A 16,798-nucleotide genomic window follows, 5' to 3' on the forward strand; every position below is an offset into this window, starting at 1 on the left:
GGTGGAAGCTCTGGCTTCTGTAATTGCTTCTCCACTGAATATGGGCATAGACAGGTCAATCCATATTCCCAGCCTGTTTCTGTCTTTCCCTAGTGGGTCAGGGCTCTGGAGAGGTAGGGTTCCAGGGTATATTGGTGAGATCATCTGCCCAGGGAAATCAGGTTGGTACCATGGTAGCATCTGGTGGCTGAAAAGCATTAAGATTTAAAGCAGAACAACTTGTTTAATAATCACAAACCTAAAGGCAAAAGGATAGCAGATGAATTTTGGGGTCTTCATGTTGGAATGAGCTAAGAAGTCTATTTTAGGTATATTCCAAGCAGTCAATGACTACTAATCTTTGCTGAGACCAGCAGCCAACATGCAGGTGGGCTAGGAGTATTGTCTGGGAAGATGGTGTCAGAGTTGAGGATAGGACTAGAAAGATGGATAAGACAAATTGCATTTCTAGCAAGTCTCCAGCACAGCTGGTCCACAGACCACACTTGGAATAGCATTAGATGGCCTCTCCAGATAAGATTCTGGACACAAGGGGAGTCGGGCGGTAGTGCAGTGGGTTAACAGGTTCATAAGTGGTGAAGCAGGTCTGCAGGTGTCTGTCTTTCTCTCCTCCTTTCTGTCTTCCCCTCCTCTCTCCATTTCTCTGTCCTATCCAACAACAAGGACATCAATAACAACAACAATAATAACTACAACAACAATAAAAAAAAACAGAGGCAACAAAAGGTAAAATAAATAAATAAGATTCTGGACACAATAGAGGAGTTGTCCAGCTCCTTATGTTTTAAGTGCAGAAAGTGCTTCGAGAGTCTAGCTAGGGAAGGAAGAGAGAAAGAAGTAGAGGAAGCTAGGCGTGGCTTGGGTTAGATCCGGAGATGAGTAGAAACTTCACCCTGTAGGGGCTAGCAGGAAAAGGCCCTTTCTTTTGTGTCACAGCCTACAAACAAAGCTTTCAGGGTCTGTAAAAAGAATCAGTGATAATTTTTGCTGGCTCGGAAGGATCTGTCTCTTAATGATTCTTCCTGTTTTTCTCCACTCCGCTCCAATAGAATGAGAAAACAGCCCAGGAGAAGGTCTGCCGAGGTCACCGAGGTCCCTGGAGGCCGCTGCTTCCAATGCCACACTTTGGGAAGTGGGGAATGGGGGGAGGCAGAGTTCCCTCCCACCAACACCCTCTTCAGTCAGTCTAGTTCTGGCCTCTGCTTTGATTCAGCCAGCTAGTATCATGGAGACAGGGGACCTGGGAAGAGAGCCTTCACCAGCCCTCCTCCATTCAGCCCTACATCCACACTACAAAGCAGAATTCAGTCACAGACCTAAGGAAAAACTAGAAGGACTAGAAGCCTTGTAAAAGTTTGGGAGAGATCAAATTCTCCCAAAGACATCAACAACAGTTTCATGGAAAAGGAAGCAGCTGATACTTGAAGCTGGGTGGTGGGGAGTAGGGATTGCGGCAGGGGGCGGGGTGGGGGGTGTTCCTTGAGCAATGACAGAAGCATGGGTCTCACAGGTACAGAAAAGCAGGGACCAAGTGGTGGACACTGGGCTAATCACACATAGTACAAAAACTGGTAAAGTCATGGTCCTTGGAGCATACCCAAAATAGACCTACTAGCTTTCTCCAAAACGGAGACCCCAAATCTCATCTGCTCTAGTCTCACCTTTAGGTTCCTACTTATTTAACAATTTGTTCTGCTTTATATCTTAATGCTTTTCAGCAACGGAGTTATAGATGCTACCATGCCAACCCGACTTCCCTGGACAGCCGACCTCACCAATGTATCCTGGACCCTTATATCTCCAGAGCCCTGCCCCACTAGGAGAAGACAGAAACAGCCTGGGAGTATGGATCCACCTGTCAACACCCATATCCAGCAAAGAAGCAATTACAGAAGCCAGACATCTTCTGTACCCTATAATGATCCTGGGTCTATACTCCCAGAAGGATAATGAATAGGAAAGCTTCCGGAGGTCGGGTGGTAGCGCAGTGAGTTAAGCACAGGTGGCATAAAGTGCAAGGACCAGAGTAAGGATCCCTGTTCAAACCCCCAGCTCCCCGCCTGTAGGGGGGTTGATTCACAAGCAATTGGGTTAGGGTTAGGGTTAGGGTTAGGGTTAGGGTTAGGGTTAGGGTTAGGGTTAGGGTTAGGGTTAGGGTTAGGGAAAAAAGTAAAAAAATAAAATAAAATAAAATAAAAAAACAAGCAGTGACGCAGATCTGTAGGTGTCTGTCTGTCTTTCCTGCTCTCTGTCTTCCCCTCTTCTCTCCATTTCTCTGTCCTATCCAACAATGATGACATCAATAACAAAAACAATAATAACTACAACAATAAACAAGGGCAACAAAAGGGAGTAAATAAATATTTTTTAAAAAGATGATAGATAGATTGATAGATAGATAGATAGATAGATAGATAGATAGATAGATAGATAGATAATTAGTCCATATCTGTGACTATGGGAGAACTAATGAAGTTTCCAGTGGAGGGGATGGGACACCGATCTCTGGTGTCTTATAATTTTGTTAATCAGTAGTAAATCACTAATAAAATTAGTAAGATTCTGTTCTTATGATATTACATTTCAATAAAGCAAAAACAAAGTTGAAGAGAAGGCACAGAGCGGACAAAGGTACACAGTGAACACAGAGCATTGTGTCACTGGATCATAACTGTTGACAGTGAGGACACAGCTTTGGTGGAGGGGTTGGGCCATCCAGGGAGGGATCTCACCTTTAGTCTTTGGGTATATTTTCCATCATAGGACCCAGTAGGAACCACACACACACACACACACACACACATACACACACACACACACACACACACACTCACTCACTCACTTACTTATAGTTCCCTGGTCCATATTTAGGACCCATCCTGCAAAAATGGTGCCAAGGTTATTGAAGGAGATTCATTTATTCATCTAGCTTTTCTTGAGCCCCCTGGTAAGTGGGCTGCACTATCCAAGGTGCTGGAAAAGCAATGGAAGGAAAAAGACCAGCCAGTGTTCATGAGCCAGACAGACCATAAGTAACAGGAGGAAACAGAATGAAACACAGGAGGCAAAATCAGAGAGGAAACGCAGGTGACATCCTGGGCCGTGGGCTCTGAATGAAAGACGTCACATCTCCAGGCTGGTTTCCACCTCCATCGTGGAGATGATTGTACCAATGGCCACCACTTGTAGAAATGAACCTGGTGGGTTCCAGATGTCATCAGGATGCCGACCAGGCTTCCCTGGACTGAAGACCCCACCATTGTGTCCTGGAGCTCCGCTTCCCCAGAGACCCACCCTACTAGGGAAAGAGAGAGGCAGACTAGGAGTATGTTCAGCAGGGAAGCAATTACAGAAGCCAGACCTTCCACCTTCTACAACCCACAATGACCCTGGGTCCATACTCCCAGAGGGATAGAGAGTGGGAAAGCTATCAGGGGAGGGGATGGGATATGGAGATTGGGTGGTGGGAATTGTGTGGAGTTGTACCCCTCCTACCCTATGGTTTTGTTAATTAATCCTTTCTTAAATAAAGGAAAAATAAATAAATAAATAAATAAATAAATAAATAAATAAAGATAATATAATTAAAAAAAAAATGAAATGAACCTGGTGGGGCTGGGTGGTGGGGCTGGGTGGTGGCGCACCAGGTTGAGCACATGTGTTAGCATGCATAAGGACCCAAGTTCAAGTCCCTGGTCCCCACCCACAAGGAGGGAAGCCTCACAAGTGATGAAGCAGTGTTGCAGAAGTCTCAACTTTCCCTCTCTATCTCTCCCTCCCTCCTCTATTGAGTTCTCTCTGTCCTATCAACTAAAATAAAGGATAAAAAAATGTTTTTTAATAAAGAAAACAAATGAACCTTAGGAAACAGTACCTCCTACTGTCTAGAGTTCACCATGAACTCCCCATTACTGCCGGGCTAGCGCTAAGGTGTTTCTTCCTGAGCACATGCTCTCTGGGTTGGAGAGAACTCGACCAGAGCCAACCTGGGAGGCTGCTTACTCAGCGATGCAGTGTGAGGTTAGAGAAAAGCCCCGAATATTGAGAACAGCCATAAACCCGAAACCAACTGTTCCTTGTTCTGCATAAATATTCCCACCTGTATTCACCCTGTGATAACTATAAAAAGGTGGGATGAAAAATGATCGGGGTCACAGACTCTCCCTTTGCTTAGAAGGGTGTCGGCAGCCCAAGCTTAAGCTTGATAATAAAGGCTCTTGCTATTGCATGTGATTCTGGTCTTCTTTGAGTGAGATCGGGAGAGAGACCAGGAACTCATGGTGGAGCAGGAACGCAATGCAATGCCTTTATTGATCAGAGACAATGCTTTTTATATCTTAGAAACCAGAAGTGGCAAGTGGGAAAAGGAAATGGCTAGGAGAGGGGGTGGATAAAAGAGCGCAAAGGTAGAAAGCTTCCATAGAAGCTGCTGGAAGGTTCTAACCAATGGGATTAACCAGTACCCTGCAGGCAGGGCGGGTCTCAAGCAGGACAATGATTATGAAAATAGACCACACTATCAGCGATAGAGCAGGGGGGCTGGCGTAATGCCCAACACATTACCCACTGGATATTTATTTATTTATTTGGGAACAGACAGAAATCAAGGAGGAAATGGAAGACAGGGAGGGAGACAGAGTGATACCTACAGACCTACTTCACTATTGCTGCCCCCAACCCCCACTCCCAGGAGCTTGAACCTGGGTCCTTGTGCATAGTAACATGTTTGCTCAATCCAATGCACCACCGCCAGGCCTTGAACCTAGGAGGTCCTTGCACACTGTTTATTTATTTATTCAGTTAATTTTTACCAGAGCACTACTCAGCTCTGGCTTATGGCAGTGCTGGGGACTGAACCTGGGACTTTGGAGCCTCAGGCATGACAATCTGTTCGCATAACCTGATGCTCTCTACCCGCCCTGCCCCCAACTCTTTATGAATTGCATTACCACCCAGCCCCTCTCACGGAGTGTTTTTCAGCCACAGAGAAAGGAGACTTGGATAAAGTCACCTCCAGGGTCCCTTTCAACTCCAATATTCTGCTTGAGCAGTTCTAAGACTTCAAGGCCCCTGTAACTATGCCCAATGACCAGGCGCCTGGCACTCCCACCCCCACCCCATAAGCGAAGTTGTGCCCCTCCTGGATGAGAATCTCCTCTCAGGGAGGCTGAAGGGCAGGCCATTAATCAAGCTGCCTGCCGCCCCAACTGTACCCTCCCCACTCCACTGACCCGTTGCCATGGCAGTGAACTCCCAAGACAGCAGAGCAAGAGCCAGGACCTAGAGGAAAGCTCTGTTCTCCCCCATCAATCTGACTCAATTTCGCTTGATTTCAAGATCCTGGAGTCTGAAAGAACAACGGTGATGATTTAAAGGCACCGAGAGCTTTTTTTTTCAAAGCTAAATGATCTGATGTGAAATGCTTGTCAGCACTTTCTGAGTCTCAGACTCCCAGGGATGCCTTGAGACAGGCATCCTCCAGGCAAAGCAGGACACACAGACACGGGGGGGGGGGGGGGGGGGGGAATCCAGAGAGATGGGTCCCAGTGTCCCCCCTGGTGGTTAGTGACATCAGGACACAATTGTAAAACAATGACCTGCCAACGCCCATGTTCAGCAGAGAAGCAGTTACAGAAAGCAGACCTCCCACCTCATAATGATCCTGGGTCCATACTCCCAGAGGGATAAAGAATAGGAAAGCTCCTAATGAGGGGATGGGATATGGAGCTCTGGTGGTGGGAATTGTACCCCTTTTATCCAAAGGTCTTTGTCGATATTTTTTCATTGGATAAAGAAATTAAAAAAAAAAAAAAAACCTCCACTTCAGTCTAACCCAAGGGCTAACTGCCTCCAGACACTTAGTACTTTTTCACCCACCACACGAAAAAATAAAATAAAATGAATTGGAAAGTGGAAAAAAAAAAGGGAAAAAAATTGGCCATCGGCATCGGGAGTGGTGGATTCATAGTGCCTGCACCAAGCACTGTCAATGACCCTGGTGGCAATGAAAAAAAAAAAAAAGAAAGAAGATTCTAGCATTCAGCTCAACTCATCTCCTAAATTATCTAGAAGCAGTGCCACATTTTCATCTCATCTGTGAGGCTGCCACAATGCTTGATTCTTATTTTTTGATATTTTTGATATTGGCTTTATTTATTTATTGGATAGAGACAGCCAGAAATCAAGAGGGGAGGGAAAAAGAGAGGGAGAGAGACAGAGAAAGAGACACCTGCAACTCTGTTTCACCACTCTCAAAGCTTTCCCCCTGCAGGTGGATACTAGGGGGCTTGAACCCAGACCCTTGTGCATTGTAACATGTGCACTCAACCAGGTGCACCACCACCCCGCCCCTAACACAAGGCTTGATTCTTAAGAGTGGGGTCCATGTCTGTGAGGAACAAGGGGGAGACTGGGAAGTTCTGGCTCAGTTTGACTGGAGTGTAGGTGTGGGGAGGGGAAGACATCCACACCCCCCAAGGAATGCTGGGAACATGTCTCCCCAGAAGAGCATCCTGCCTTTCTTTCCTCCCCAGCCACCAACACTGCCTTCCACAAGTACAGCCAAGCCACTGAGCCCAAACACTGGGAACCTGTGATGTGGGGAAATCCAACTGGCTCTGGGGGAGTCCCCAACATCTGTCATCCTTAGCCAGAGGCCGCCAGCGGAGATAGAAGGTGCAAGAAGTCTTATGAAATCATCTGCAGGGACTCCTGCCAAATCGTCTCCCTCCTGAACAAACACATGTTCCCCCACCAGAGGGGTCAGCGAAACCTTGTTTATAGCCACCAAGACCATTCAGCTGATTGATTAATTAACTCCCTGGGTGGTCCTTGAGTCCCTAAATCCTTTGTCCCTGGGGACCTCAGCTCTCTTATCTGTACAGTCTAAGAAGGGAAACAATTGATTCCTCTCCGGCTTCTTCCTGCTCTGGCTTCTTCCTCTTCTTTCTTTTCTTCCTCTTCTCCTCCTTCTGCTTCTCCTTCTGCTTCTCCTTCTCCTCCTTCTTCTCCTTCTCCTTCTTCTCCTTCTCCTTCTCCTTCTTCTCCTCCTCCTCCTTCTCTTTCTCTTTCTCCTTCTCCTTTCCCTCCTCCTTCTCCTTTTTAAATGGCTCCTGATGGACATTTTTCCCTTTTTCATATATTATTTTTTTATTGGCTAGGACAGAGATAAATTGAGAGAAGAAGGAGAAACACAAAGGGAGAAAGAAAGACACCTGCAGACCAGCCTCACTACTCCTGAAGCTTCCCCCTTGCAGGTGGGGAGCGGGGGGGGGGGGGTTGTGCTTGAACTAAGATCCTTGATCCTTGTACTTAGTACTATGTGCACTTAACCAGGTGTGCTACCACCCAGCCCCCCTTCCCCACCTTTTTCTGGCTTCTTCAGATCATCTGATATGACTGGAATCTCTAGGATGGAGACTGATTCTGGTGCCACTGTGGGCAAATCTCTGTTCATCTCAGACCCTCGGTTTTCTTTCGTTGTCATTTGGGGGTAGGGGGTCCTCTGTAGCTCTGGCATTTCAGAAGCCAGTGACACTCCAAAGCCTTTGACACCTGAACCCACTGTCACTACCAAACCTGACACCACCAGAACTCCCACCCCCACCCTAACCTTCCTTAGTTCAAGCCACCCTGGTCTTCCACTGGGACCATTAGAGACAGACTCACAGACTCACACACGCGCACACACATGCGTGCACACACACGCGCACACACACACACACACACACACACACACACACACACACACACACACACGGGACCAACTGGAAGAGCAATAACCAGTGCTTCCCACCCTCCCCCACCCCATCCATTCCCCTCCAGGCATATCTGTTTCTTCTCCAAACACAGGCTTAATCCTCTTGGGATGCCTGCTGAGATGGAGTCCCCTGTCAGAACACAAACATCTTTGGGTCCTTGGGGGCTGCAGGCCCCTGTGGTACCAGCTCACACACACACACTTCAGATTCTGTCACCCACCTCCCTTCCCCCTTGGCATACCAGTGAGCCAGCCCCTCAGGGCCTCTGCCCACACTCTTCTTTCCTCTGGAATGCAGCTCTGCTCCCTGTTCCCCATTCTTCAGGCAATGAGTTCTGTCTCTTCTTTGACATCTCTGCCTCAAGCATCTCTGCTCAGAAGACCTCCCAGGAACACGCCAGGCTGTTCAGTCACACCCTTGCCTGTCTTTACAGCCTTCCCATCAGGCTGTTCAGTCACCCCCTTGCCTGTCTTTACAGCCTTCCCATCTGGTCCCAAGTGCTTGCTCCTGAATGACTGTGCTTCTTTTTCTTTCCTTTCCTTTTCTTTTTGCCTCCAGGGTTATCGCCGAGGCTTGGCATTGGCACTACAAATCCACTGTTCCTAGCAAACACTGTTTTCCATTTTATCGGAGGACAGAGAGAAATTGAGAGAGGTGGGGGAGATAGAGTCCTTGTGCTTAGTACTATGTGCACTTAACCGGATGTGCCACCACCCAGACCCCAGTAACTGTGTTTCTCTTCTCTGGTTTCCATTGGCCCTGCAGTCTGAGCTCAGTGAAGTTTTTCAGAGTGGGTAGATGATGCCAGGTGTTTTGCCCTTGACAAGCCCCAGGAGGAGCACTGGCCTCTCTGGCAACAAAACTCAGCCCTGACAAAGGTAAAGTCGACTGTGAAGGAACTCTGAAGTTGGAGGCTGAAAGATTTTTGTCCGAGGTTGGCCCCCAGTGTTAAGGAACTAGTCTCCCACCTGGTAAATAGTCAGAGTGTATTGGGGGAAACAGGGACCAATGCCTGTTTCCCTAGCATTAAAAAGTTCCTGGGTAGTCAGGCAGTAGTGCAGCAGGTTAAGCACAAGTAACACAAAGCGCAAGGACCAGAGTAAGGATCCCGGTTCGAGACCCCAGCTCCCCACCTGCAGGAGTGTCGCTTCACAGGCAATGAAGCAGGTCTGCAGGTGACTATCCTTCTCTCCCCCTCTCTGTCTTCCCCTCCTCTCTCCATTTCTCGCTATCCTATCTAACAACGACATTAATAACTACAACAACAAGCAACAAGGGCAACAAAAGGGAAAATAAAATAAAATAAAAAGTTTGTCACGTTTTTGTTTCAACAAAGAATTGAGGAGAGTATGATTTTCAGGAATTTCAAACTTTATTTGGGAAATTTGAGAACATTCACATGTTAGACCAAGGGAGAGAGAGAATAAGACACAGAGAAAGAGAGAGAGAAGAAGAAGCCCCAGAGCTCTCTCTTACTCACATGTTGATGGGACACTCACCTAGAAACCAGAGCCCAATGGAGAGTGAGGGAGAGAGAGAGAGAGAGAGAGAGAGAGAGAAGCCCCAAAAGCAGCTTATTCATACTATGACCCAAACACAGAGAGTCACATGGTGATCTAAGCAGAGAGAACATGAGAGAAAGAAGCCTCCTACCCACATCTTGATGGGAGGCCCACATAGGTAGAGAGAGAAAGGCAGAAAGAGTGAGAGAAAGGGAAAGAAGCCCTTGAGAGCTCATACTCATGTGGTGACCTGGACAGACAGAAAGACAGCCATGCCCACAGGTCTAGCTTTTAACATCCAAGCCCCACCTCCACCTTCCCAAGCCACACCTGTCACCACTCCCATTTTCTGGGTGGTACCCTTCAGGTACTTCCTGTCCCTTAACAAGAGGACCAGTGAGGAGACCAGGTGAAGGAGAGGAGTGGAAGGTGTGTACTGCAAGTGCCAAGAAGACTCGATATTTTCCTTTTTCTGTAGAATGTCTACACACACACACACACACACACACACACACACATACCTCCTACCACCCTGCACTGATAATTTGGGTGTGAATGTAGCCTCCTCTGCCAGGAAGTCTTCCTGTACCTCCTCCAGCTGGACTAAAGGTGCTCACTCTCTCTCCCTGTGCCATGAAACTAACTCCTGAGCACCCCTTTAGCATTGTACTCAGAATATAACCCAGAGCTGGGAACTATCTCCCCTACTGAGGCACACAACTTACCAGGCACAAAGTCCTGAGTCTGAGCCCCAGCACCACATGGGAGCACCAATGCATCAGAGGAAGCTCCACAAATGGTGGAGCAATGTCTCTCCTCTCTGTCGCTCTCCCTCTGAAAGAGTATATACCTCCCCACAAGGGAGGGATGCCTCAGGAAAATTATCCTGACTGTTCCCCTTTGTCACCAACATACAGAGGCCAGATCACACCAATCACTGAGGAAAACTAAGCCCCAAAGAGGAAGCATGACATGTCCCCTAGGCCACATGTTATGCTCACACAGGCAAAGTTAGTATATCTCAGGCCTCCACTTTATTTTATTTTTGTTTTTATTTCCCTTTCTTTTGGTTGATAGGGCAGAGAGAAACTGAAAGTGAATGGGAGATGGAGAGGAAGAGAGAAAGAGGAAGATTTGGATAGAGTAAACAGTTAATTTTATTTCTAGATTTTATTCAAGTTTGGGAGCTACTCTCTGCCCTAATCCAACTTTCTAGCCCTTTTTTCAACTCTCAAACCATCTTCCCAGACAATATTTTTGGCCAACTCCATGGAGTTAGCTATCAAACTCAAGAAAAAAATCGATGATAGTCATAGGCCCCTAGGAACATACCTAAAATAGACTTCCTATCTTCTTCCCATCTTTAACATACCTATTATCATCTGCTCTATTCCTACTTTTTGGTTCCTGATTATTAAGCAATTTGTCCTGCTTTATATCTTACTGCCTTTCAGCCACAAAGTGCAGGCTTCCATCCTGACTTCCCTGGGCACATGACCTCACCAATGTGTCCCATAATCTCACTTCCCCAGAGCCCTACCCACTAGGGAAAGATAGAAACAGGCTGGGGGGATATGAATCCACCTGCCAACACCCAACGCCCATGTCCAGCAGAGAAATAATCACAGAAGCCAGACCTTCCATCTTCTGCACCCTAAAAAGAGTTTTTGTCCATACTTCCAGTGGAGAAATGATTGGGGGAAGATGGCCAGAGGGCTCTGAATTCCAACTCCATCAGGACCTGGAAAGAGAAGAAAAAAAAGGGAGGGACATTTGGATGGAGTAATCGGTGTATGTGTGACTTGGAAAAGAAGAGAAGATGGAACCATGGGGGGGAAATGGGCAAATATACACGAATGTAGACAGATAGTTGTATAAATCATAGTTACCCCTTATCTACAACCTTAGGAAAACTGCTTTAGCTTCCAGTGGAGGGGATGGGGATGCAGAACTCTGGTAGTGGAAACGGTGCAGAGTTGGACCCCTGTTATCTTGTAATTTTATAAATCAATATTAAATCACACATTTTTTTTAAAAAGAGAGAGAGAAGGGAGTCCGGTGGTAACACAGTGAGTTAAGCACACGTGGCACAAAGCACAAGGACCCGTGTAAGGATCCCGGTTCGAGCCCCCGGCTCCCCACCTGCAGGGGGGTCACTTCACAGGCGGTGAAGCAGGTCTGTAGGTGTCTCTCTTTCCCTCCCCCTCTCTGTCTTCCCCTCCTCTCTCCATTTCTCTCTGTCCTATCTAACAATGATGACATCAATAACAACAACAATAATAACTACAAGAACAATAAAAAGACAACAAAGGCAACAAAAGGAAAAATAAATAAATACAATTTAAAAAAGAGAGAGAGAAAGAGAGAGAAGAAGGAAGGAATAAGAAGGGACAGCTGCAACACTGCTTCACTATTCATGAAGCCTCTCCGCCGTAGAGAGAACAGGCGCTTGAGCCCAGATCCTTGAGCACGGTAACTTGTTCTCTCAACCAGGTGTACCACCACCCAGCACCCACAGGCCTCCCAATTCAAAGTGATATTTCTCCTCATTGCCTCCTGTCTCCCTAAGTTGGGTCCTATGATGACTCCTGGGTCTAGGGGCTCCAAAGACTCAGGATGACTAATCACCCCCTTAATCAGGAGGGTCCCAAAAAGAGGAGCCTTCCTGAAGTGCAGTCGGAGTTCCCTGCCCACCAGCTTAAATAACTGACCTCATTCTGGATGAGATTCATGGTGGCTGCAACGTGTCAACCCTTCCCCACCCGTCTCTGCAGGCTTAGAATCCACTTCCTGGGACACAAAGACAAGGTCCTCTTGGCCGGGTGGTAGTGCACCCAGTTAAGCACATATATAACCATGCACAAGGACCCAGGTTTGAGCTCCCACTCCCCACCCTTAGAGGGGGAAGCTTCACAAGTGATGAAGCAAGTCTGCATGGGGGTCTCTCTATCTTTCTCTCTCCCTCTCTATCTCTCTACCCCCCCCCCCAATTTCTCTCTGTCCTATCTAATAAAATAGAAGGAAAGGGGGGAGGGGGAATGGCCACCAGAAGCAGTGAATTCATAGAGCTGGCATCAAGCCCATAGCCCAAGCCCTGGTGGCAATAAAAGAAGAAAAAATAAATTAATAAAAAAGACAAGGTCCTCTCTCTCATGCCCTGCCTTCCATCAGATGCTTTCAACTTTTACTGAGAAAACTACCTCCATCCTCCATTCTGCATGCATCCCAGAACAGACTGTGTGAATGAGGGGAAACAGAGCTTGGGTTTGGATGCTAGAAAGGACTGCCTAAGAGGCCAGGTGGTGGTGGCTCACCTGGTTAAGTGCACGCATCACAGTGCGCAAAGACCCAGGTTCAAGCCCCTGGTCCCCACCTGCAGAGGGAAAGCTTCACAAGTGGTGAAGCAAGACACCTATAGTGTCTTTCTCTCTCTCTCACTCTCTATCTCCCTCTCCCCTCTCAATTTTTCTCTGTCGCTATCCAATAGTAAATAAGTAAATTTTTTAAAAAGAAAGAATTATATGAAAGTACTAATTCACCCATGACAGTTTCTTTATTTTTCCTTCTTCTTTCTTTTTTTTTTTTTTATTAGATAGAAACAGAGAAAAAATGAGAAGGAAGGGAGAGATAAATAAAGGGAGAGATACACACATACCTGCAACACTGCTTCCCCACTTGCAAAGCTTTCTCCCACCCCTATCTTGCAAGTGGGAGCTGGGGGCTTGAACTCAGGTCCTTGCTCACTGTCACATGTGCTCTCAACAGGGTGTGGCATCGCCCAGCCCCTACCTGGTGGCAGTTTCTTTATCTACAATAGGGCAACAGGGTCCAGTGGGTGTAACTGACCTGTCAGAGTCCCTGTGTGAATGAATGGCTGCCGGGGCCCAGCTCCCCTGTGTCCACAAAGACCCTGCCCTTAGCCTCTCTAGACTCTGCCCTGACAGACAGCATCCTTCCAGGCCTGAAAGCAGTATGGGTCCCTGGGCATGTCTGCTCGGGACAAGAAAGGGACAGGGTAAGACTCAAACCGCATGTCAGCCTGCATCATTGCTGCTGAAGTGGGTACAGTAGCTCGCCAAGACACTGCAAGTGAAACACATCCTTTGTGACAAGATCCTCAGAGCACTTGGCCCTGCCATCATCGGCAGCGTCATCTCTGAGTCCCTGAGATCTGAGCTGCAACCCCAGCAACTCTCACCTTGCCCCCGCCCAGAGCTGTTCCCCTCCTTGCCCCTCCTCTGCCCAACCCTGCTCAGCCCAGCCAACATACCCATCTCCTCTGCTGCCAGCCTCTCCTCTGCATCGTCACATGAGCCCAAGCCCAGAACTCCTGGACTTCCATTCACTGTGCCTTGCTTATCATCTCTCGGACCTTCCCAAACACAAACTCCCCAGAACAAAAGGAAATCTGTGTAATGGGTGTGTGTGTGTGTGTGTGTGTGTGTGTGTGTGTTGCCCTTTACAAGGTGGTATTGTGCTTGTAGAAGCATGACATTTTTCTGCTAAATTCTGCATAGTAGAGGTCATTCTCTCCCCAGTTCTTAGATCAGAAAAATGAGACAGGAGGTGCACATGGGGCTGGACAGTATCTCTGTCCATCTGCAGCACATTTCTCATTTTTAAAGATTTTATTTATTTTTATTTGATTTGATAGGGCAGACAGAAGTTGAAAGGGGAGGAGAAGATAGAGGGAGAGAGACACCTACAGTACTGCTTCAAGACTTGAGAAACTCTCCCTTCCACCACCTACACATACACACACACACACACACACACACACACACACACACACACACACACAGATGGAGGCTGGGGATTTGAACCCAGGTCCTTGTATTTGGTAACATGTGTGCTCAGCCAGATGACCAGCACTGCTCAGCCCCTCAGCAACGTATTTTCAAACTCAAATTCATTGTCAACACTTGGATTGCTGTCAAGAAACAGTGAACCTTTGATTGGCAGGTAGGGACCACTCCCCTTCACAGGATCTGCTCCTGGGGGCCCCTTGAAATCTTGAGGATCTGCCAAGCAAGCCCCTTCCCCCAGTTGCAGTTGAGCTGAGGCTGGGGCAGTGGAGGGGCAGAAGAGGTTCACAGAGAGGAGATATTAAGCATCCTTCTAGAGATCTCCTTGTCTCTGTATCAGCCAGGATGCATGAGGATGGGGAAGTCTTAACAGCCGTCTGATCCCTGTTGTTGCTTCCTGCCTTCCTTCAGAGCTGAGGGACCAGGGGAAGGTGGGCGACTCTGGGGCAGATACACACTTGCACCCCCAGCACACATCCTGTCCCTGCCGGTCTGGCAGGATGTTATTGCAGCGCCCTGGGCTGTTATTTTCAGGGGATGGGCCTTCCTGAGCTCATTAAAGGGCCTCCATCCTTTCTCCGCCACCTACAGTACCCCCTTCTTCCTCCGTTCCCAAGCAAGACTGAGAGAAAGGAGACCTTGGGAGTACCTCCAGGTAGAGGTGAGGGCTTAGACTTCTTCCCCTCTGCTGTTTCTTTCCAATATTTAATGACTGGTTTTATTTGATAAGACAAAGAGAAACTGAGAGAAGAAAAGGAGATAGAGACCGCCAAGCACCGGCACACTTGGCTAAGCACACAAAGTGCAATGTACGGGGACCTAGGTTCCCACTTGCAGGGGTAAGCTTCATGAGTGGTGAAGCAGGTCCGCATGTATCTGTGTCTTTCCCTCTCTATCTCCACCCCTCCTCTCAATTTCTCACTGCCTCTATCCAATAATAAATAAATAAATAATTTTTTTAAAGAGAGAGATGCCTGCAGCACTTATTCAGAGCGCATGAAGCTCCCCCCTGCAAATGTGGACTGGGGGACTTGAACCCAGGTCCTTGCACACAGCAACACATGCACTACACTAGGTGCACCATTGCCCGGCTCTCCCTCTGCTGTCTAATTTGACCAGCTTATCTCAATGATGAGAGATGACCATGGTTCCAGTTGGAATGCCTGCATGTGTGGAGAAAGTGCCAGAAATCACTGGTCATTGTCTAACTAAACCCTCACAACCACGATGCAAGACAAGTGTCATTATTCTCCGTGTTATGAGAGGACAGAGTCAAAATCCAGACAGCTTACGTAATGCGCCCAAGGTCACACAGAAAGGAAGAAATAGAAGCAGGATTCAATGCAGGTCTGTCTGACCTCAATACGCATGCTCTCACCCAGGAGAATCACAGAAATTGAAGGTGGGAAAGGCTTCCCCAGGAGCCAGTGTTTCTCTAAAGGGAATCTCGAGGTCATGGGATCTTCCCTGCTCCCCAGGGGAAAGAGCAAGGATTCAGATAGGAGAAGGTGATAAGGCCCCTTCTTGTGTTTGCTCAGGCCTTTCCCTGAGTCCCAGCACTTCCAGCCGTGCAGGAGACAAGCTCATCACTCACAGCCAAGACAAAAGGAAGATGAAGATGGTCAGAAACCAGAAAGAATCACAAGATTCATTTCACTCGTGTGGTGCTGTGTTGGGGAGAGCAGAAATGCCTCTACATCTAACTGGGAAATCTTGGTGTACCCCCCAAATTCCTCAAGTCTCATTTTCCCAACCTAGGGAATTGGGGATAACGAACTCCACTGCACAATCCTAGAGAATTGTGCTCAGTTCAACAGTACAGATGCTAAAAATCTGAGAGATACAGAAAAGACTAGCATGGCCCTTATACAAGGATGGTATACAAATTCATGAAGCATTCTATATATTTTTCTTTTAATGTTTAAAGGAATCTCATGAGGGGCCAGGTAGTGCCACATCTGGTAGAGTGCACACCTTACCACATAGAACCAAGACCTGGGCTCAAACCTCCAGTCCCCACCTGCAGGGGGGATGCTTCATGAGCAGCAGGTATTTCTCCTTCTCTCTTGCTCTCTGTCTCTCTCTTCCCTCTCAGTTTCTTTCTGTCTTTATCAGTAGATAAATATTTTTAAAAAGAAGAAGAAAAGAAAAAAAAACTCATGATTTCATGTGCACAAAAGTGTCTTCTAAATCAAAATACAGAAAATGCTGCTTTTATTCTGTGGGTGGTTAGGGATACAACCTAGGCATGGATTTGGGGTCTAAATACAGGTTCAAAAAACACCCACATCTGCTTCTCAAAGGCACGGAAAGGATTAAGCACTAAAGCTCAGGGTCCCAAGCACAAGCACTAAGAAAATGACAACCACTACTTTATTATAAATTATTGTTATTGTGATACTGCTTTTTTTTACTATTCTACAGAAATTATATTTGAAAGTCTGCAGCCCAGAGACCTTGAAGCAGAAAAACAATCCAGGGCTCCCTAAAAGGCAGCAAGGAACCTGCCTGTCTCCCACCCCCCATACCCAGGAAAGAGTACCCCAGAGAACAAGAGAACAGAAGCATCACCTCCCTGCATAGAATGAAACAGACAGGGGCTGAGGTGACAGCATAATCGCTATGCAAAAAGACTCTCATGCCTGAAGCTCCAAGATCCCAGGTTCAATCCCCAGCACCACCATAATCCAGAACGGAGTGGTACTCTGGTCTCTCTCTGTCTCTCTCATTA

At 47.3% G+C, this 16,798-nt stretch overlaps 1 non-coding gene across 1 annotated transcript; it reads left to right on the forward strand.

Moving 5' to 3' along the window:
* Positions 1-15,868: 15,868 nt before the first annotated feature.
* Positions 15,869-15,976, forward strand: LOC132534138 (U6 spliceosomal RNA). The gene has a single exon (XR_009545814.1). It is a non-coding gene; the product is annotated as a U6 spliceosomal RNA (small nuclear RNA).
* Positions 15,977-16,798: the final 822 nt, after the last annotated feature.

Source organism: Erinaceus europaeus, chromosome 17 (genome assembly GCF_950295315.1).
Source record: "Erinaceus europaeus chromosome 17, mEriEur2.1, whole genome shotgun sequence".
Lineage (NCBI taxonomy): Eukaryota > Metazoa > Chordata > Mammalia > Eulipotyphla > Erinaceidae > Erinaceus > Erinaceus europaeus.